The sequence below is a fragment of the Malus domestica genome, chromosome 16, assembly GCF_042453785.1.
Source record: "Malus domestica chromosome 16, GDT2T_hap1".
NCBI lineage: Eukaryota > Viridiplantae > Streptophyta > Magnoliopsida > Rosales > Rosaceae > Malus > Malus domestica.
In genome coordinates, this window is record NC_091676.1 from 36,631,160 (window position 1) to 36,654,188 (window position 23,029).

Genomic DNA, 23,029 nt, shown 5'->3' on the forward strand with positions numbered 1-23,029 from the left:
CACCCTCTTGTTATTTACCAAAGAAATAACTACGACACACCTTTAATACCCTTTGACCTTACAAAATTAACAAATAAAAATTAGGTGAAAATTGCTAACATGTTGTAAAAAAGTCACACTGCATTCCTTCTTGCTATTCGCATATGGATTTAGTGAATCACTAATGTATAAAAAGGAATGCAGGATGACTTTTTTTTAGTATGAATAACAAATTCCGAACGCAAACCCTAAATGCATGATTACAAAAAAGACCAAACTGCGGGATAGTTGCTGTTGGGGAAAAAGGAAGAGAGATTTCCGAGCAAGAGCTCTATGTATAGCTAGCTATTATTGCCGCAGGCTGGCTGCAGTGGGGTGGTCAGATCCGCCAGAAGCATCACCAACACTGCCATTATCAGTAGTAGTAGTAATAGTAGTAGTGCAAATGTTGCCGCTACCGAGGGCGGAAATGATCTGCTACACCGAGTTGCACAGATGGTTGTTAATCGCGGTGACACTGGAGAGGTTGAGTTTGGCAGATGGGCTTGTGCTGGCAAGAACTTGGAGTCCCACAGTCAGCAAACAACCCGTGTTCATGATGCTGCTTTCATGATTCTGATCTGGCGATGAGCTTCCATGATCGGCTGCAGTGCTAGTACTAGATTGCATAGGCAGCACTGGGACGATTACAAAGCCTAGAAGAAGGAGGGGAATGCAGGATGGGTCCTCTCCGCTCATTGCTAGCTGGATGCCATCAACATCCATGGTTGCATACACCACCAGGCTGCCTGACTCGTCGGTGCAGCTCTCTTGTAGCATTAGCTCTGCGTTCTGCGATGAGTTGCTCGATACCTCTATACATATGTACGTGGCATGAGGATCAGTTATATATTAGTATTAATTGAAAATGAACAGAAGAATTGAACTTCATGAATTAAAAAAGATAGCAGATGTACATTAAAAATACATTACGTACATTAGTAAAAGTAAAATCGAAGGGAATGTTGTAAACTTACATTTATGCGAAAAAGAGAAATGCAATTTCCAGGATGAGCCATTAGCAATGCGAGCCACTTCATGCAGGGAATTGCCATTGGTAAGAACATCGGGCTGCGGATATAAAATGCAGTCGGCTAAAAGAGATCAGCAAAACAGTTTGTGGCAAGAGAACAAGTATTGCCGGTATACTTATTGTTCTAGTGAACAACGTACATACCTGAGCTCTGCGACGTTCCTCCCGTAGGAGTTCGAAGACACAGTAATGTGAGTAAGGGAGCCAAGTGGTGGAAACAGCAGTGAGAATGACCCCAATGGGTTGACCAGGGTCTGTGACTTTCCTTGTGGTTATTCGAACTGTGTCATCTGGGGAATCAGATAGATCCGTCCATGACAGCCCATTGGAGGTGCTCATGTTTACACAAACTGTTCTTAACATTCTCTGAGCCAATTTCATCATGTTCTTGCGTGCTTCAGGTGAAGGTATCACTACATGTACAGAAGGAATTCAATAATTAATGTGTAAAACACCAACAATTTAAATCTTGGAACAGTGATCTTGATTACAATATGAGAGAAGTAATTAATATAACCTCTAAGGTCTGATTTATTTCTGGCCATTAGACTTGCAAACATTGCCTTTGTAAGACTGCAAGCCATCGTTGCGCTCCAAATGCCATCCCTTTGTAGACATAGTGACTGAATATTTGATGGACAGACTTCTCCTCTATTTCTGCATGTTCTATCCATGTAACCTGTGCAGAAGCCCAGAGAATAATAAGTTTTATACATATATAATTCTCATAGCCATTTTTATTTTCTCTACTAATTAAGGCCATATATGTTATGTTCGAAGCCAACTCGAATCGGTTGGATTAACACGTTAAAATAAATGATTGCAGAAGCAGGAGTATATATTTCTTTGTAAAATCTATCTAGGGAACTGTAAAAATTCAAAAAGCATGCACAGAGAGGTTGAGTGAAAGCAGCGGGAACACACCCTTGAGTATCCATTGGGCATATCTTGGATAAGACAGCCGGATGGCCATCTCTTGTACCTGGGAAAAGATGATTGAAGTTTGTCATGGAAGCTATCTGTGGGAAAATCAACAATTGCCCAGCTTCCCTCCTCTTCATTTTGTTGACAATAACGTAGAAAATAAGCTTCTCCGGTTGGCACCAGAGGAGAAACAACTTGCAATTCCGCATACATCTGCTAGTCAAATAAAGAACTAGTAACCAATTAAAGTGTCTTGATGAGCAAATGGACTTATGATTTGTGAATTTCAAGCATTGAGATATCTACCAGCTGAAGGGAACCGTTTGCTTGACCCGAAGGATCTGCTGAAATAACTTGAACAGTTTTAGCTCTAGAAACTATAGAAGGAAATAATTCCATCCACTTATTCTGCAAACGGTAATTGAAACAAGAGAAAAAAGGGAATATATCAGATTATAGTACAAGATAGTATGATTACCCAGGAATAATGGTTTTAAATAATAAGTAATCACAGTGAGAATATTTTGTATACTTTGGCAACAACATATGAAAGTGGTAAGTTGTTAATTAATGATACAAGAATGTTATGAATTTGGATAACTGTTTAAGCTTTATTCTAGGGTTTTGTATGGTCCAATTTATAGTGTGACAACATTAATCTAGTACACGAACATTACTCATTAATTAATCAAGGCAATGTATGTATTCAATAATAAAAGATTTCCAAGCTAACAAAAACAAGGGCACTTACAGCGTCAAGGAAGGCATCTACAAGATTAATGCCATTCATGATAACCACAGCACTATCGCGAGTAGCTTCTGTCCTGCACTGATCACTTGGCTGCTGCTTGAGATTCAAAAGCCGTAGTGGGAATATGCGGGCATGTTCTTCAACATTAAGCACTTCCTTCCCGTTTTCACTGTTCCGGATCCAAAGAGGCTCACCAGTCTGGCACATCTTAATAAGTTCGGCAGCAGAGGATGCTGCAAGCTCTACTGCAAGTGACCTTTCGTCATCTGATAAGACACCGCCCCAACTCCCAGCAGGAACAGGGTAGGGAGAAGGTACGTGTGGTGGCAACAGAGGCATGTGAATCATTTCCGCACAAGAAGTCATCGGGTACTCTTGGAAATGCCTTGCATAGATATTCATATCCAAATCCAAACTGGATGCCGGCATTAGAGGCGCTCCAGGTGCCGTTGTTTGGATTTGCCCCCCACCAGTGTATCTTGAATTCAGACAACAGACTCGTACCAACTGTGAGCAAAACTATTGTCATAACTTAACCAACCCTAAACAATTGCTCACATTAGATATATATTTCTCTTCGACAAGCCGTAGTCAATCCATTTACACAGTTTTGGCTGCTTTTAATCATCTGAAAAAAAATGCTAAGCGCTAGTCGAGTGGCGGGCTGGCGCCTAGCACCTAAGCGGTTAGGCGGGATCTAGGCGGATTTAGGTAAAGTTTTAATATATTATATGAATTAATTAAATTTACTATATCAAATGTAAATAATTATTGAATAATATGTTATTTCTTATAGAAAAACATATATATGTAAATGTTTTATGTACGTATATAATATGCTTGACTAGGGAAAAAAAACAAAATATTATCTAAATAATTCATAATTTATCTAACTTTATATATATATAATATATCTCAAACTTTTAAAAATATAAAAAAACCCACGTGGTGGGTTTTCATAATTAAAACCTGACCCGCCAAGCAGTAGCCGTTCACCTCACCTCTTTCACATCACCCGAGGTGAACCCCAGTCATCACCAGCTTTCTGCATAATTTCACTGTTTGGGGCCAAAGTCTCTCACTTTTAATGCGGTAGACAGCTTGAACCTAGCTGAGCTTGTACCTTTCCTTCTCTTTCAGAGCAACTCCACCATGGGAAACCCCCCAGGCTATTCACTATTTAATCCATCCAGTGAACAATAACTGCTCTTAATGAACAGTAACTGCATTTTGCATCTCCACCGTTGCACTTGAATAGGCCTGGCAATATGCAATAAAATATTTTTTTTTTTTTAAATAATACAAAAATAATTTTATTTGTAATTTCGGATAAGATTTTTAATCGTTCTCGTTGCGCCATGTGTCATTATCCGAAAAGATAATTATTGGTGATGAATTTCGATAAGATTGTTATCCAATGTTGTCGTGCCACGTGTCGTTACATTTTCAGGAAGGGCTCGTAGCCCACTTCGAATATTACCACTAGCTTGTGCCAAGGCGTCTCTTCACATACTAAACGATTGACTAAATATTTTCCAACGACTAGACATCGATTCTTTGGTTCTTTTCCCACCCATTTTCTCAAGATAATTGGTATGAATAGGACTCCACATTTCTCGCAATTTCATCTCATTACCCGTAAACGAATTATGAGTAACTTCAACCCAGCTACTACACAACGCAACATCTTCAAGAAGCGTCCAATTCGTACCTGCATTAGTAGTCATTTTGTTGGAAAAAATTGGATTGAAACTTTGAGAGAAAGATAGGAATGTGGTTGAAAGTAGTTGAGAAAATATGAAATTGTGGTGTAAGGTAGAAGATAATGAGAAGGTATTTATAGAAAAGTACAATCATTTTTTTTTAATTTTTCAAAATTTTTTACATTTTAAAAAAAAATTTATTCAACTAATTAATCTCTGCCATTGGATTAAAAAAATTTGAATTTTAACACTTAAGATTGTGCCACATGGCACAACGGTAACATTTCAAAATTTTAAACTGTTTTTTCTTCTTTTTTTTTTTAATTTATAAAGATGAATAATGTGGATCGTTGATCTCAGATCCAACGGCTGATATTAAATAATGTTTTTTTTTATTTTTTTACCGTTGGAAATCCAACGGTCCAAAAATTGTTGTCGTTGAAATCCAACGGACAAGGGGAAGCCACGTGGCTTCCCAACGGTAACATTTCTCAGTGGGCCGCAGGCCCCTCCTTCTTGTTGGACGATGCGCGCATACATGCGCTTGAAGGCCACGCGCATGACAGAAAAAAATAAAAAATGTGGCTATCGTCTGGGCGATGTCAGCCTTATGTCAGGAAGCCTTCGGGCTCTCAGGCTGGCAATTTGTTCCAAGCCTCTCCCTCGGGTTGGCACACGCTGGTGCAAGTAGGCCGGGCTACTGCCCTTTGTTTTGGGGCATGTCCCTCGGGCTACTCCACATGGTGGAGTTGCTCTCAGACAACACACATCCATAATTTTGTATATTTATTATTATAACATCACTTTCCCCCTTCTCCAGATAGAGATCGAATACACACACACACACACACACACACTTCAGATAGAGATCGAATACACACACACACACACACACTCTCTCTCTCTCTCTCTCTCTCTCTCTCTCTCTCTCATCAAAGATCAAGTCTTTTATGGGGAAAGTGAAATGTCATTTGTATAACCTACACGTATTCATTTCTTCTTCTTTTCACCCTTTCAGAACCTCAAAATTGGATCTCAAAACCAACTTGCACCACCACAGATTGAAATGATAGGGCAAGCCCCAACAAACTTCTCTCGAAGCCCAACCCCATTTTTTGATCAAAGATTCAAAACACAACCAAAGACACAGAGAGAATCAGATCATCTAGAGATTGGTGACCACAATTGAACAAACCGGATGACTACCGCTTTCCAAAGATGCTCTCTCTTCCTCTTTTTTCCCTCATCTTCACAGAGACGAGCTGCAGAAATTTGCCGGAGCTTTGCTGCTATGTATGAGATCAGAAGTTGTAAATCCATTGTGAAAATCGCAGTGAGATTCAAACTGCCTAGATTGCCGTCTAGCGCTACCTAGTGTTGGAAATGTGCCCTAAAACCAATCATATGATGATACTTTACGGACATTTCACATGTTAAACTAATCTAGTTTCATATCAAGGGCAAAGATTATTGTTTCAAGTCGTCTCATATAAATGTTATATGCTTAAACGATAAGTCCAAGGAATATGTAATTTGGAGAATGTAATTTAAAGAAGTTAGATTCATGAGACCATTCTCTTTCGTATACATATCCTAAACGTTCTTGATCATAGGATTGCCAATTGGGCATTGACAGTCCGTTAAGATCAATACGTGTTGTGTCTTCTCTCAGGAAGAGTGACTGGTCTCGAGTCATTGGTGTGATTGACAACAAGACAAGCATGTAGGTGCATAATAGAGAATGAGTCCACTGAACACGATCAACGAGGAGTTCTCATACTCATGTCACATGAGAACTCATGGTTGGGATAATGCAAAGTAATCCTTTGACCTGAGGCATCATAGTTGTCTTGTGGTTAGGTCCTTGATCTTTGACTATGTTAAAGTCACTCCGCCAGAGGGTGTCCACGGCATAGTTGGGGTTAAGCCACTTAGCCATGGAGGCAAGTAAATGCGCAACAAGGGATCTCTAACCTTCAAACCGTTTAAGGGAGAATACTCTATGATATGATTTAGAATCTCTGGCCAGAGTATGAATGAGATTTAGGAAGTCGTTCCAAATCATATTCAAGGTAATCATATAAGTAAATGAATCACATTGGATAGTAGACATGATTAAACTATCAAACCAAACAATGTGGTCAAGAGTATTGTATTAGAGAAAGACCGTATTGCATTGTAATCCTAAACTGAATAGGTTCTCCACCTCTTCTGACTAGCTTGGGTATCCATGACATACTGCTAGGTGTCACTCATGGTTTGTGGAAGCCTTAAACGTGTATAATAACTAAAGGGAGAATTGAAAGTAAGTTTCAATTCACAATCGATCGTTAAGAGTAACAATCGCCCACTGCCTCGCTAAAAGGAACCTAATGGATCGTACACCGTGTAAGGTAGAGATTGAAGAAACAATGGAGATGAGTAAGGATAATTAAATGGTTTAATTATTTATGGCTAGGATTAATTAATATGTTAATTAATCAAATGAATAAGTTCATTATAGACCTAGGGTTAGTTTTGGGCCGCAAGGCCCAATGGGATTTGAATGTCAAGCCCATTAACTCAAGTTGTATGACAACTTGAATAAACAAAGGGCTTGAAAGCCCAATAAACCCTTAAGGCCGGCCAAATAGAGGAGGGAAGTGAACTTGCTTTAATTGCAAGTTTGCCACTCCATTATGAGGTGGTATAAAGGCAACTTTATAGCCATTTCATCCTTAAGGTTTCTTTTAGAGAAAAGATGAGAACACAAGCTCCATTTTTCTCTCTACGAGGCCGGCCACCCTAGAGGATTTTAGCTAGCAATCTTACTTCCTCTAGGTAACTCATCTCTTCTTCAAGTCCTACCTTGGTGTGGAGACTTAGAGGTTCTCAACTTTGGGAACTTGGAGAATCCTTTCAACCATCCTCATCCAAGAAATCCATGGAGCTAAGAAGCAAGAATGAAGGCCCTCTCCTTGGGTGATTAGCCTTTGCTTATGCAAAGAGGAATCAACAAAGGTATAAAGTTTCTCAACTCACTTTGTTTTGAGTTGAGTCTTGGTTCACCCTTCTACTAGGCTTTGAATTTTAGGGTAATGTTTTGTTTTTGAGTGCATACAAGCATGATTCCGCCTTTAATTGTTAATTGCATGCCATAGATGTTGCTCAAATGAACATGTTTTTCACAAAATTTCCTTCAAGTGGTATCAGAGCCTAGGTCTAGTAGTTGGTGAATCCTTTTGGGTTTTGTAATTTAATAGTTTATGATTTGAATGTTGTAATTGTTACAAGCTTTATTCTTGCTTCTTTGAATGTAAATTTTGTTAGAAAATTTGTCATCTCAAATGTTGTAGATGTAGTTCATATAAGCATGAATTTTGGAGCTAAAATTTGGTGCCATGTTTTTTGGGAAATTCGGCCAAATCCAAAGGGTGGATTTTTGGGTTCATGTTTGTCTTGTTAAAAGTGTTTTAAAGTGACATTAGGAACCCCTAAGTACCCTAGTATGGTAATATGTTTTTTCCCTTAAGTTTGAGAGTTTTTTGGGGTGTCTTTGGGTGAAAAATGTTCATGGAGCTCTTATGGGTTTTCATGGATGTTCTTCATTGTTCTTGTTATGTTTTTGGCAAGAACAAAAATGTTGGGTATTTTGATTCAAAGTTTTGGTTGATTACATAAAGTTTTTGTTAGTGATGGATGGTTTGAATTTTCAATCCTTTTCTATCATTCACACCATACCAATCACTTACACCTTTTCTTTGTTTCAAGGAACCATGTTTTATGGAAATCACTTTTTCAAACCTTTCCATCACCTTTCACTTTTGTTGAAAAATTCAAAAGTTTTATGACACCATCTCTCATCCAAAATAGGCCACCCTATTAAATAGGGTACTTTTGGGGCTTTTATGCAATTACATAAAGTTTTGATACTTTTGTGTATTTGTACTTTGACCCGAAAGTTTACGTTTTTACATAAAGGCCTAAAATCACTAAAGGACAAGTTGTTTTGCTCCTTTAATGAAGTTTTTGCATTTGTTGAAATTTTTGGGTTCTAGTTGTAATTACATGAAGTAGTGGACTTTTGTATTTTTACAAAGGGACCTCAAAAGTTTGTGTTTTGCAAAATAGCCCAATGGTTGAGGTTTTGCTTTTTGGCCCAAGTTAGTTGAGAACAAAATAGTTTTGTATCTTTAAATGAGAATTGGATTTTCATTTCATTTAGCTCCATTTAAATCAATTCTATGGAAACAAAAACCAAATGAAAATGTTGCATTCAAGTTTAATTAGTTAAAGCGTTAATTAATTAAAGAAAGGGTGATTATGAACCTAAGCCTACGATAATTAAGCTATGTGAAAGGCCGTCTCAAATTTGCTTGAACCATGGGAATGTGTAGATTAGATTTTGGTTGTAATTTGATATGATCAAATGTTGTAAAAGAGCATAAGCTCTTCTTTACTTTAAAGTAATTTGTTTTGATCAAATGTTGTAAAAGAGCATAAGCTCTTCTTTACTTTGAAGTACTCATTTCTTGTTTTATTTAATATGCATGAAATTGGAGTAGTTGGGTCCAACACCCAATAAGAAAAACACGCCTTAATGTGATTAAACGCGTAACTAAAATCAATCACCATCCCTAGACCGAGATTCAACACTAGGCTCATGTTGGATCTAATCAAAGGTTCATAGTCATCCTAAGGCCCTAAGGCAACTATATAGTCCATCAATGAATGCAAACCTTATGTTAGTAGTACCATATACTCTTGCTTTAAAAACCGTTTTACAAGTATAGTGGGAGTATCATGTATAACTAAATCAATCACATGGACCAATAGTTGTAATAGGACCAAATTGTTTTAATAAGATTAAAATGCATGCTTATATGTGATGAGACCTAAAACCCTCAACCAAACCATTATTAAGTTGATAAGCGTGAGAGTACTTTGAACACTCTTTCGTGGCCTTCCACCATGGTAGGCTCCGATCATTTATGACTCGTACACCGACTTCACCTTATCATTGGGGAGTACAAAGTGCGTGCTTACACTCAGGAGGAGTTCTATATGCATACATGATGTTGCGAAGGTAGGCAACGAGAATGATCAACATCATATCATTGTGAGGTTGTTCTTGAACCCCTACTTGAACTTGCATGGTGGGAATGACTTAACTAAGTGCAATGGAGCCAACATCATATCATTGTGAGGCTTCATTCTCTAGAGGCCAAATAAGATGGGTACTTGCAAGAGATGCAAATGAGTAAGCGTACTCTCTCATTATTATTGATGCTAGCCAACATCATATCATTGTGAGGTGGCCTTGGTAATGATGAGTCTCTCATACCCTACTAAGAGTTTCCTCCAAAACTCTCGAATTCCGATGAGGGATATGGAATTTGCCAAAAATAGTGGGTGGTGCTATTTGATTTAAAGACCTGGATCAAATGGCTTAAAATCAATCAATTTATATTCGTTATGTATTTATTTACCAATATATTTGCAAACTCTATCCCAAACTTGACAAAGAAAAAGCCGAAAGCTTTAGTTTCCGGACTTGGTACCACAATCCCATAGATTGTTTTAAATGGATTGTATATGTACCTAAGTAGTCTCATCCTCACAATCTTCCTATTGATAATGTATCATTGGAAGAACATGTTAGATAAGTCTATCATAAAGAGGACAACACTTTTAATGTCATAATTCTTCAATTACAAATTGTTGTATGAAGAAGTAAGAGTTGCTTTGAACAACTCTTAGTTAACACAAACATTAGTGCTTGTTTCTTTGTTACATGAACAAGGAACTTGAGAAGTAAGCACAAGGGCATGTACACTTTATGTGCCATGATTCTTCACTTACAAATTGTCGTATGAAGAAATGAGAGTTGCCTTGAACAACTCTTGAAAGTTTGTAATTATGTTTAGAACATAATGGTTGGTTGACAAAAATAGTCCATCAACATGGACTTATGATGATTTTGAATCATTGAGTGTTGAAGTGTTAAAACCACTTCACGAGATGAAAACTAGGCAAGGACTTCACTTTTGTGTCCCTATCCAAATGGTTCACTAAGTTTATTGTAAACTATATAGTGAATAATAACCACACGCTCTCCAAATTGTTTGATGTGTATAACACAATTGAAATAAGTTTCAAGAGAGATAGTGGGAGTTTAGGGACCATGGCTATTGTAGTCAAATGAGAAGTCAAATGAAGAAGGCGAAATAACTCCAAGGGAACAAACTTTCTTTATGAAAAGATGGACATTGGTAGGGGGATTTGCAAGAAATGTCTTGCAAGTGTCAAGAACACACCTTTCGAATGTGTTGTAAATTGTTCTTGAATAGTTCAAAACAGTTGGTTCTTCTACTTGAATGCTTGATTCCGTATTAGTAACTATGTTTTACAATCGTTGTAAAAGTGTGGCTAATAAGAAGTAGAAGATTAATGAGAGAAGAGAAAGTACTTCACATTTGGATCGTGAATCAAATGTAGATCTCTGCGAAAACATGTAGTACTTGCTTCCTCATATGAACTACCAAAGAAAATGAAAAACAAAGATTGTCTTTACATTCCAATTGAATAAAGGAACTTGATTCCGTATGAGAAATGGATAAATGTTTTGTTTGACAAAACATTGTTCTTTATTAATGAATGATTAGATTATTGTAATCTTATTGATTATCTCTATAGTAGAGATGATATGGTAGTGTTAACTGTTTAGAATATAACGATGCTTAAAACCCAAAAAGTTGCAAGGTAGTGACTAATCCCAACTGAGTTGTGATACCTCTAAAACATAAATTACGAGTTGGTCATAGATGGATGCTTTGGATCGTTAGATCCGGATCCAATGCCTTCTTGCTAAAATTGTATAGAGGCAAAATGTTTGAATCTTTATTCTTTTGGAAAGGAAGAAAGAATCACAAAGTTGTTGAGGTTAATTCACTTAGATGTTAGTGGCACTTGTCCACAACATAATACTACTCATGTTGTATGACATTCACCGAAGATCGCTCTCGGTTGGACTATCGTTTATTTTGAATAAACACAAGTCCGAATACTTTGCGAAAGGTTTCAAAGAATTCAAGAATGTAAGTTGATGAGTAAGACGTCTAAAGTATTTACCTCCTTAGATTTGATCCAAAGAAAAGTAACACTTTAGAACAGTTTCCTTGAAAGATATCAAGGAAAGAAGCATCATAAGATAATGGATTTCTCCATTAAGAGAAGAACGAACTCGAATAAGATTTAGTTCGTTGGATGTTATCAATTACCCATATATAGGATATATACTTCTAAGACAATATGATTGTCAATTAGAAGATCTTCCAAAATTTTCATGACTCCATAGGATGTAGTTGGAAAGAACGATAAATCTTAATCATGTTAAGATTTGGGGTTGTGTGCTAATAAGCAATATTTGTTTAAAGAATTATCTTGTTGGTATCCTTAAATTAACATTTGGATATCACTTCTATAAACCAACTAACAAATGTTGTTTGTTGGGTAGTTCATTGTAATCCTACACTAGGATTTGCCTAAGATAGAGCAAATGAACGAGGGATAGAACTCAAAGAATGGGTTCTTTAAGAGACAAGATAGTGATCAACAAATATAACAACCTAGTTCCTATACCACAAGCTCCAAGGTAGTCGAGAAGGATTTATAAACTGTCTTAGTTGAATGGTTTGAACTTTATGATTATGTCATAGAGTTACACCTCTTAATTTGAAAGAAATAAGAATGAAAATCTTTATGACTACATTGAGTGTATATACGACATATACTCAAGGAAATGGTAAAGTACCATTTGACCCGAAATAATGAAACCTTTATAGCTAATTGGTAGCTTAAGGTGACTATAATCAAAGAGATTGGTTGACTTTGAAGAAACCATCTTTGACGTAGTCTTGGTTTCAATTAATTCGAAGATTGCTAGCTACAACTAAATGGTGATTCAATGTTTGGACATAATATGGATTTCCGAAACCATTATTAAGATAGTCTTGATAATATATGTCTAAAACTATGAATCACAAGACATGTAAGTTGTAGAGATCCATCCATCATGAATCTTAGCAAGCTAGTGGGAGCTATAAGTGTCTTATGAGAGAAAGATCAAATCGTTTGATTTCTCATAAAGATGTAAATGAATCTTTTGTTTACTAGGTTTACAAAAGATTAGTGGGAGTTAATCATGTTCCTAAATTTGAATATATATATATATATATATATATATGTACATATATGATATATTAATTTTGGAAATGAAAAGAATACTTCTTCGTTAAAGTTATGACTTTAAACATTTTATGACGATAGAATGTATATGGGAGACGTAGTCTATAAACATGGAATGGAAATCTATAATGATAAATTTCAGGATATAATTGGATTATAGCAAGCCCTAATGATAGACAAAAGATGCTAAGAAATTTCTCATATGATGATAAACTTCAATCAGAAGGACAACTCTAGTGAGACTAGGAAGTTGCTCTTCTCAAAGGGAACGTACCCTTTTGACTCCTAAAGAAACATAATGCATAAATAGAATCCTTTATGCATACGCAGAAAGGTGATTTACGTATTTCATATTGTATGAAAAACATTGATATGAGTTGTACCAAGATCGGTACAAGACGATATCAATGCAAGCCCAGGATTAGAACCATGGCAACTGTCAAGTGAGTCCTTAAGTATTTAAGAAATACTAAAGGATATATTCCTCAAAGAATGAGGAAGAATTAGAGTAACGTAATGGAAGCGTAAATGTATTAGATTATGCATCTAATCCATCATTGGATGTTTCTTCATTATGAATGAAGAGATAATCAGATATCATTTTATTATGACTAAGGAGATATTTGGATGGAAACATTAAAAGTAATAACTTTAGTGTGTTCCATTGTGAATGCAAAATATATTGCCATATAGAAGCTTACAATAATGTTGTTTGGATGAGAAAGTTCATTCAAGAACTCTCTATTCGGTTCCAACCAGAAAGTGTCTCTAGTGTACCGACACTACGACACTAATGGGACGATAGCTCAAGCCAGGGAATCAAGGTCTCATCATGATCCGAACTCAAATGAGAGACTAAACCACATGATTAAGAATCATGTATAATGGTGACGTCGTTATTCTCAAGGTTGCTTCTATGGATAACATATAAATATCCATTGTCTAGGCCTACTACTCAGCCATATTTTAAATGACTACAGAAGAGGTATCATCACTGATGACCAAGCTGATTGGCTCTAGTGCAAGTGGGAGATTGTTGGAAATGTGCCCTAAAACCAATCATATGATGATACTATACGGACATTTCACATGTTAAACTAATCTAGTTTAATATCAAGGGCAAATATTATTGTTTTAAGCTGTCTCATATAAATGTTATATGCTTAAATGATAAGTCTAAAGAATATGTAATTAGGAGAATGTAATTTAAAGAAGTTAAATTCATGAGACCATTCTCTTTCGTATACATATCCTAAATGTTCCTGATCATAGGATTGCCAATTGGGCATTGACAGTCCGTTAAGATCAGTACGTGTTGTGTCTTCTCTCAGGGAGAGTGACTGGTCTCGAGTCATTAGTGTGATTGACAACAAGACAAGCATGTAGGTGCTCATTAGAGAATGAGTCCACTGAACACGATCAACGAGGAGTTCTCATACTCATGTCACATGAGAACGCATGGTTGGGATAATGCAAAGTAGTCATTTGACCTGAGGCATTATAGTTGTCTTCTGGTTAGGTCCTTGATATTTGACTATGTTAAAGTCACTCCGCCAGAGGGTGTCCACGGCATAGTTGGGGTTAAGCCACTTAGCCATGGAGGCAAGTGAATGCGCAACAAGGGATCTCTAACCTTCAAACCGTTTGAGGGAGAATACTCTATGATATGATTTAGAATCTCTGGCCAAAGTATGAATGAGATTTAGGAAGTCGTTCCAAATCACATTCAAGGTAATCATATAAGTAAATGAATCACATTGGATAGTAGACATGATTAAACTATCAAACCAAACAATGTGGTCAAGAGTATTGTATTAGAGAAAGACCGTATTGCATTGTAATCCTAAACTGAATAGGTTTTCCACCTCTTTTTACTAGCTTGGGTAACCATGACATACTGCTAGGTGTCACTCATGGTTTGTGGAAGCCTTAAACGTGTATAATCACTAAAGGGAGAATTAAAAGTAAGTTTCAATTCACAATCGATCGTTAAAAGTAACAATCGCCCACTGCCTCGCTAAAAGGAACCTAATGGATCGTACACCGTGTAAGGTAGAGATTGAAGAAAAACGGAAATGAGTAAGGATAATTAAATGGTTTAATTATTTATGGCTAGGATTAATTAATATGTTAATTAATCAAACGAATAAGTTCATTATAGACCTAGGGTTAGTTTTGGGCCGCAAGGCCCAATGGGATTTGAATGTCAAGCCCATTAACTCAAGTTGTATGACAACTTGAATAAACAAAGGGCTTGAAAGCCCAATAAACCCTTAAGGCCGGCCAAATAGAGGAGGGTAGTGAACTTACTTTAATTGCAAGTTTGCCACTCCATTATGAGGTGGTATAAAGGCAACTTTATAGCCATTTCATCCTTAGGGTTTCTTTTAGAGAAAAGATGGAACACAAGCTCCATTTTTCTCTCTAAAAGGCCGGCCACCCTAGAGGATTTTAGCTAGCAATCTTACTTCCTCTAGGTCACTCATCTCTTCTTCCAGTCTTACCTTGGTGTGGAGACTTAGAGGTTCTCAACTTTGGGAACTTGGAGAATCCTTTAAACCATCCTCATCCAAGAAATCCATGGAGCTAAGAAGCAAGAATGAAGGCCCTCTCCTTGGGTGATTAGACTTTGCTTATGCAAAGAGGAATCAACAAAGGTATAAAGTTTCTCAACTCACTTTGTTTTGAGTTGAGTCTTGGTTCACCCTTCTACTAGGCTTTGAATTTCATGTGTAATGTTTTGTTTTTGAGTGCATACAAGCATGGTTCCGCCTTTATTGTTAATTGCATGCCATAGATGTTGCTCAAATGAACATGTTTTTCACAAAATTTCCTTCATCTAGCCCGTCTAAGTCAGTCCCACCTCGCCGCCTAGCCCGTCTAAGTCAGCCCCACCTAACTGAACGTCTTGGTCTAAATCGAGTCGGAGCTCCACCCCTAGAACACTGTCCAAAATTACTATTCAACTTAATTAATTTGTTTTACAGTCCATTCAATTTGTTATCTTAATTAGTGTACATTAAACAGAAATGAACTGCTATTTTCTACAAAAGAGAAGTATTAATTTTTTTTATAATGAAGTTACAATTAATTAAGTAATGGAATTGGTACCTATTCTTTCAGTCGAGCATTCTCAAGGCGAAGATGTTGTTCATCTATGCCGATGTCCCTGTTGAAATGTAATCTTGTCTTGGCCCAAGATAATTGATCTGGCCCATACACAAAGAAAGATCCATGCACATTCTAAAAAATTCTAGCAAAGTCCAATTTGGTGGAAGAGTCTAGAAGAATGGTGAGGATTCCATCAACATACAAGATTAGTGTAGATAATTCTAGCATAGGAAGGTAGTGGAATTATCTAGATATATCTAGCATGATGTTTCCATGCTTCTCCAAGGTTCCATCCATGCCTATAAAAGGAGAAGGCATCCACACCATTTGAAACAACCAAGAGAGCAAGTAGTGAGAAGTGAGAAGAAGCAACAAAGCTTCTAAGAGTGTTTGAGTGTTTCCTCTTGTTCTAAGTTTGTGAGTGAATAAAAAAATCTTGTGTAATACATTGAGTGTTCTTTCTTTCTCTTACCTATCAATTTCGCTGCATTACATTCTTCTTTGTGAGATAAGCGTCTCCAAAGTAGTGAAGTCTTTTTAACCCCCAACAGTCCCCAATCATAGCAGGACCTCCACAATCAGGGCACATAATATTGCATAGCGCTGCTTGTGGCCGGTAATTCTCGTTCTTTAGGTTCTCATTTTCCGCTCTAAGCATAACATTATCAGACCGATCTTGTTGTGCCTACAATAATTTAAACCACAACAAACTAGTTAGTCAAATTTAAGCACAAATTGAGATAGGTAATCCTAGCTATACAAATACTTTTGACATAACCGTAGCTGCTAAAGGCACTCGTATGAAAAATGAAACAAAAAAGAAAAGAAAAAGAAAAAAGAAAACCCTAGATGGGATATGGATAGCTATAATTTATTGCTGGGCTTTGGGAAGCCCATGCATAGGTAGAGGGTTTAAATCACGTATAAATTTGGCTTCAGACTTTATTGATTGCAAAAGAAGAATATAAGCAGTGCAGTAAGACACCGATGGAGCGAGCGTGATTATATATGTTTATGGCTTAAAACTAATCGTTTAAAGTCAGAAGGAAACGCGGTTTCTTGGGAAGCGTTTTAATTCTTTTACCTTCATTTGGGTTCGTCGGTTTTGGAACCAGAACTTGACCTGGCGCGGCTTCAGCCCCAGGTCTTGACTCAGTTTCATCCTCTGCTTGTCGTCTGGGTGCGGACACTCCTTAAACAAACTGTAATAAGAACGGAATTAACACGTTACTTACTTTGTTAGAGAGAGAGAGAGAGAGAGAGAGAGAGAGATCGAGTAATAAGTTAGAACTTCTCCATTTCTTGGATCTGCTGAGCAGTGTGGCAATGGTAGCGTTTCTTCTTGGGAGGTTACAGTTGGTTGTCTGCTTCTTGTTCGTTGCCTGATTGCTCTTCAACTTGGTCGCTCCCGGACCCTCTCTCTATCATCTGATCTTCCTTTCCTCTCATCATCATCACAACCCCATTTTCTTCTTTCTGTTTATTTCATTTGTCATCGTAAATAACGTTAGTTAAAAGGATCAAACATTACAAATTTAAAATTAATTAAGAGATTGTTGGATAATGAATGCCAAAATTATTAAGAGAAAGGTTGCTTAATTACAGGAGGACTGAGGATGGAAGAGAGAGGCTGGAAAGGCAGCTGATGATGCGCAGGCATGAAGTTGAAGTTAGGGTTCTGGATCGGCGACGGAAAGAGGGTTTCCGAGCTGACTACGTTGCCACCTCCCATGGCCATGCTTGACATTATTTGGCAATCCCCATACATTATTTCTTTGCAGATAGCTAGCTAGGGTTTGCTACTCTCTTCTCTGTTCACTTCAGGTTTGAGCCTGCAGAAACTGTTTCACATTTGGTATCACAAAAAGGATCAGATATATTTACAGACAAATTTGAACCAAGGAAATCAATAACCTATTTATTATAAAATATATAGGAATAACAAAACAAAAATCACAATTATCTGTCAAGTAAATTTACTAAAGAAAATTACTGAAACAAGAAGAGTATTTTTTTCAAGCCTAAACATGATAATTTGGTTTGAATTTGTGTTTAGCTAGAATCGAACCTAAAACCTCTTACTTAAAAGTGAGAAGAAAAATCAGTACTTAAACCCAGAGGAAATAACTATCATTTCTTTTCCTTTCTGTTTTTTGAAAGGAGTCCAAAATATTACAATGGAGACATGAAAAATGCTGAAATTAGAAGTGCTTAGTTGGAAAAATTTGTCAAAAATGAGATGAGATATTTCTATCCATCAAGTAATTAACAAAACCATTTCAAAGAAAAACAAAATAAAAAATAAAAAATAAAAAATAAAAAATAAAACCAAAAAAAAGAATACAAATTTAAAACTTTGTAAAATACAATACTTCCAGCAGTGAAGCAAACCATTAAATATAAACCTTACCACCTTAGTACCTACCAGTAAAGAAACTTTAAAGAGAGAGAGAGGCATGCAGTTGAAGTTGAAGCGTGTCGGTGTTATTTGGAAAATGAAGACTCACCGTTTTGGTTTGGTTGATCTGCAGGTGCTTCACAGCTCCAGAGACCCAGTGGTACTAGTATCCCATCCATTCTCTCTCTCTCTCTCTCTTCCTAGGTTTAGCATTTTTTTTTTGGTCAAATAGGTTTAGCATTTTTACACTCTTTCTTTCCATCCCCATAAATCTGTAAATTTATTAATTTACCGTGCGTGGCAAATGCGTTTCGACAGAAACCGATCAACGCCACTTAACTCGTCGTCGAGTGTTTCAGTACACGTGTCCGTTTCTTGATGGAGGAGTCAGCGTTTCTCCCAGACAAGTCTAATCCCCAAGTCAAACCCCTTTCCTTGCTACCAAATCATGGCACTTCCGTTATCTGATTTGGAGACTGTACTCGCGGTTCGGTTGCGTGCGATGATTGCTTCTGCTATATAGGTGAAGGAAATTGACTTTTAGAAGGGGAGGAAGGTTGAAACTTTTTAAAGGCAGAGATCTAACTAGTGAAAGTTACTTTGCAACCGATGAGAACGAGGTCAAAGGATCCTGGCCGTTGGTTTATCTCAATGTGGGTCCCACATTAAAGCCTACAAATTTTTCTTCCCCCCCTCACGGAGTCGTTTCCAAGGTTGAAGAGTTCAAATTTTTTGCACCCAATCCCAAAGAGTTGAGGCTCCTATGTGGCCATCCTAATTTAGTGACACCGATTCATTCATTTAACACAACTTAACACTGTTAAGTCTTCCATTATCTCCTAATTTAAAAAATAAAATAAAAATTAAACCGACAGACACTTGGGGTCCTCATCCTCTACCGAGAGGGATCTTGTAATTTTGACACCTGTTGCATCCATCTATGAGAAGGATCTCGTAATATCTCTTAATTACAAACCAGCAGCAGCTTAATCGAGAGGGATCTCGTTGTCATCATCAATGGTCTCCTATTGCAAAATCCTTAGGGTCCTTGCCTTCCATCGTGAAGCCCACCGATACGCAGGTTCAATGATGCGACTGTAAGCTATAGGGCTTCTACTAGAACTAATTGGACCACCTATTGTTATTGCTATCTATTAGGCCCATTACATATAGAATACATAAGGCCCATCTTCATCTCAAACCCTAGCTAACCTTTTATATATTTAAACCCCTCTTATGATGTAGAGAGACTATGAATGAAATAATATGAAATTACTTTAATTTCTTCTTACTTTCTTGCATTTTCCTTTCCCATAATTTCCTTTTTCAGTTATGTTGATCTCTGATCCTATCATTTGGTACCATCCACCGAGGATTTGTGGTATGGCTCTGCCGATTTAACACCTCCATCAGTTGTTTATCCTCCAATTGCGACGCCTTCGATCTACATGAGCGAGCAAATCTACCATCCTCAACTTGGGATTTTGGTCTGAATCGAAGGTCACTTGAATTTTTAATTTGTTTATGAGAATCCTAGGGAGGGAGTGTTTGATGGTAATACTGGGGTTCTGTACTACTAGGATCCTGTGAAGTCTAGTTTTATTATTTGTCTTCCCTTGTCAATTGGTATAAATTGTACCATACATGTTCTAGTTAGATTTAAGGTTAAATTGCTACTTTTGGGATCATGATACTGAAATATTACTTCAAGAGCTTAACTTCTCTCATCAAAGGTTTGTTCATTCATATACATTTCATGCCATTATTTCCAGTTCATTCTGTCTAATGGTTCTGTCTAGTCAAAACTTCTCGTTGCTTTCAAGTGAGTTGGGCACACACTTTCGGAAAACCCAAATGGGCCATTTGACGACTTTTTTCCGAAAATGAATTTTCAACCCTATATCTTTCCAAATTGATTTTCCACATGACACGTGGCTTTTCTGGTCCTTTTCTATCTAAACATCAAGCCCTTTTTAAAAGCTAATCTAGGGTTCATTTGACTTTGGGGTTTGAGATTGGAAAATCTTTGAAAGTTTTATTTTTCATCTCCATCTCAGATCTCCTAGAAGCATCAAGCATATATTATGGTTAATGTTCTTCATTGAATATTTATAAACCTATCTTTGGAATTGCTTGTTTAAATTTGTTTTATATGCTCATTTGTTTTGGCTAGGAGTTTTACATTTTCAGAAAAGAGTTGATTTTAGCTTTGAGCTTCCCTTTGTGTTCTTCATTGAAAACCTAGCCACAAAACCATTTCATGCATCAAACACCCAATCACTGCATATTGTGGTAGCATTGTCTTCATGGTTTTGTTTTAATTTGGTGGTCAAGTTTTTTAAGTTTCAAATCTTTAAATTGACCTCTTTTTGGATTCACGTCAGTTTCATCTTTCAAGTGTTTGACTGGTGAAACTGACTAGACATCGAATCTAGATTTGCATCAACTTCATCATAATATCATTTGCATAAATTGATTTGATTTCAGTGCCATAAGGTGAAGAGCTCAGGAGAAGTTGCCATTTTGTGAAGACTGAAGGAATCCATCTCGTGAAAAGGCAAGGTTGCACAAAAGTACAAGCTGCTCCATAGATTAGGATCTAGGAATTGAGCTTGTGTGGTTAGTTTGTAAAAATCTTGATTTCACTAGTGGATTGGACTCAGTGGAGAGTCTCCAGTTTTTAACCCAAAGGTGGATTTTTCCGACCAAAAACTTCTTGCATTCTTTGTCTCTTAAGCTTGTCCACATATCTTATTTACTTGCATATGTTTCATGCATCCTATGAATTATTATTTGATATGTGTTAGAGACTAAGTTTACATTGCATATTATGAGCAATAAATAGATTTGTTGTTGACTAAGATAACTCATAGTCAACTAAGTTTGATTTGTAGATTTGCGTTGGATTAACTTAGGGGTGGATTTTTTTGCCAAAGTGCTTTGCCAACTATGCCGTACCGATTTTGTGCCAATCAATAATGGTACGGTATTGTACCGTACAAAAATTCTATAGTATGGTATTGGTACCATTACCACGGTATTATCGTACCGTACCGAAAATATTAACACATATTTATAATATATATTTATAATCCTCCATTGCTTGCTTGATTTGTATAATGAGTATAGGAGGAGTTCTTCTACTACCATTAGGGCTCCATTGGAAGATGTAGAACTAAATGAGGAGTTCATAATTCAAGCTTGTGGGGGCCATGAGAATAAAATTGAAATGATGAATGAGCTTATACAAGAAAGGAGAGAGCAATGCCTTTTGGAGATATCCAATGAAGTTGATAAGTACTTCGCCGCTCCTTATATTAACATTATTGTTGGTGGCTTTGATCTCTTCAGTTGGTGGAAATCAAACACAAAAGAGTTCCCAAGTCTTTCACTAATAGCCAATGATATCTTTGCAATCCCCACTTCTACCGTTGCTATTTAAAATGCATTTAGCCTAGGGAGGAGGGTTGTGGACCCTTTTAGGGCATCATTGGCTCCTAAAATGGTAGAGGCATTGGTGTGCACTAGTGATTGGCTTAGGGCTGATGAAGTAAACTTCTACAAGGAACTAATGGGAGATATGCTTCAATTTTACAAGGAAATGGAAAAAGTGAAAGCAAGTAAGATATGCTTAAATTTTTTAGTAAATTTGTTATTAAATGGTTTTCAACTTTAATTCTTCTTGCTACTAATATGTTTTCTTTGGTTGTAATGTAGCATTGACACAAGCTCAATCTTCTACAAGTTCAATGCCTCCTCTAAAAGTTTCAACATCTCAAACTTGAAGAATTAATCAATGGATTTTACTTTTTGAAGTTTAGTTCCAATTTTCATTTGGTTGAAACTGTAACTTCTATTTGGATTGTTAACTTCTATTTGTTTTGGTTCGTAACTTCTATTTGGATTGTAAGCTTAATTTTCATCATGAATCTTGATGCATCATTTGAATTATTGTGTGTGTGAATTGTGAATGATAAATAATAGATGAATTTAGGCTACAATGTATGAGATAAAGGTACAAAAAAAGTTTTTCCCTTGAATTGGTTTAAAAAAAAAACAAAAACAAAAACGGATTATGTCCCAAAACAAAGTGGCAATTACCATTGCCATACCATGTCAACCTAACTATTTGGCAATACCAAACTTCGGTATACCAAAAGTTTGGTACAGTAATGGTAATAGATTTTTCCAAATCGAAAATTTGATACAGTAATTAGTACAAGGATTTTGGTATTGTAACCGTACCAAACCCACCCCTAAATTAACTAACAAATATGTACTTAGTTAATTGGTAAGCTTGACTAGTCAATCCAGCATACTTTAATTCATAATTACTTAGTTATTGTTGTTTGCATAATGAACTGATATGTAAATGTGTTCAAGCTTAGGAATTACTATTGTGCAACTAATCTAGGCAGACTCTTATTAGTTGAATGTGTTGATGCACAAAATCAGCGGGGACTTTGGTACAACAGAAAGTGTTAAGTTTGTGACCTTCGCTAGATTGCTTCGGTCACTAGTGTGGATAAGTATGTAAATGGATAAGGATAGGGAAGCAAACACAAGATGTACGTGGTTCACCCAGATTGGCTACGTCCACGAAGTAGAGGAGTTCTCATTAATTGTGAAGGGTTTACATAAGTACAGAGGTTCAAGTTCTTCTTTAGTGAGTACTAGTGAATGATTTAGTACAAATGACATTAGGAAATATTGTGAGAGAATGATCTCTATTTATAGAAGAGAGTTTCTAGTTTCATTCTGACATTGACACGTGTCGTGTTGTGATTGACTTCTGATGTTGACACGTGTCGCGCAATGATTGGCTTCTGATGTCGACACGTGTTGCGCTGTGATTGGCCTCCTGG

The 23,029-nt window shown here is 36.8% G+C and overlaps 1 pseudogene; it reads right to left on the reverse strand.

The window, feature by feature from the left end:
- Nucleotides 1-327: 327 nt before the first annotated feature.
- LOC103404025 (homeobox-leucine zipper protein HDG5-like) lies at nucleotides 328-17,534 on the reverse strand (annotated as a pseudogene).
- Between the last annotated feature and the right edge of the window lie 5,495 nt (nucleotides 17,535-23,029).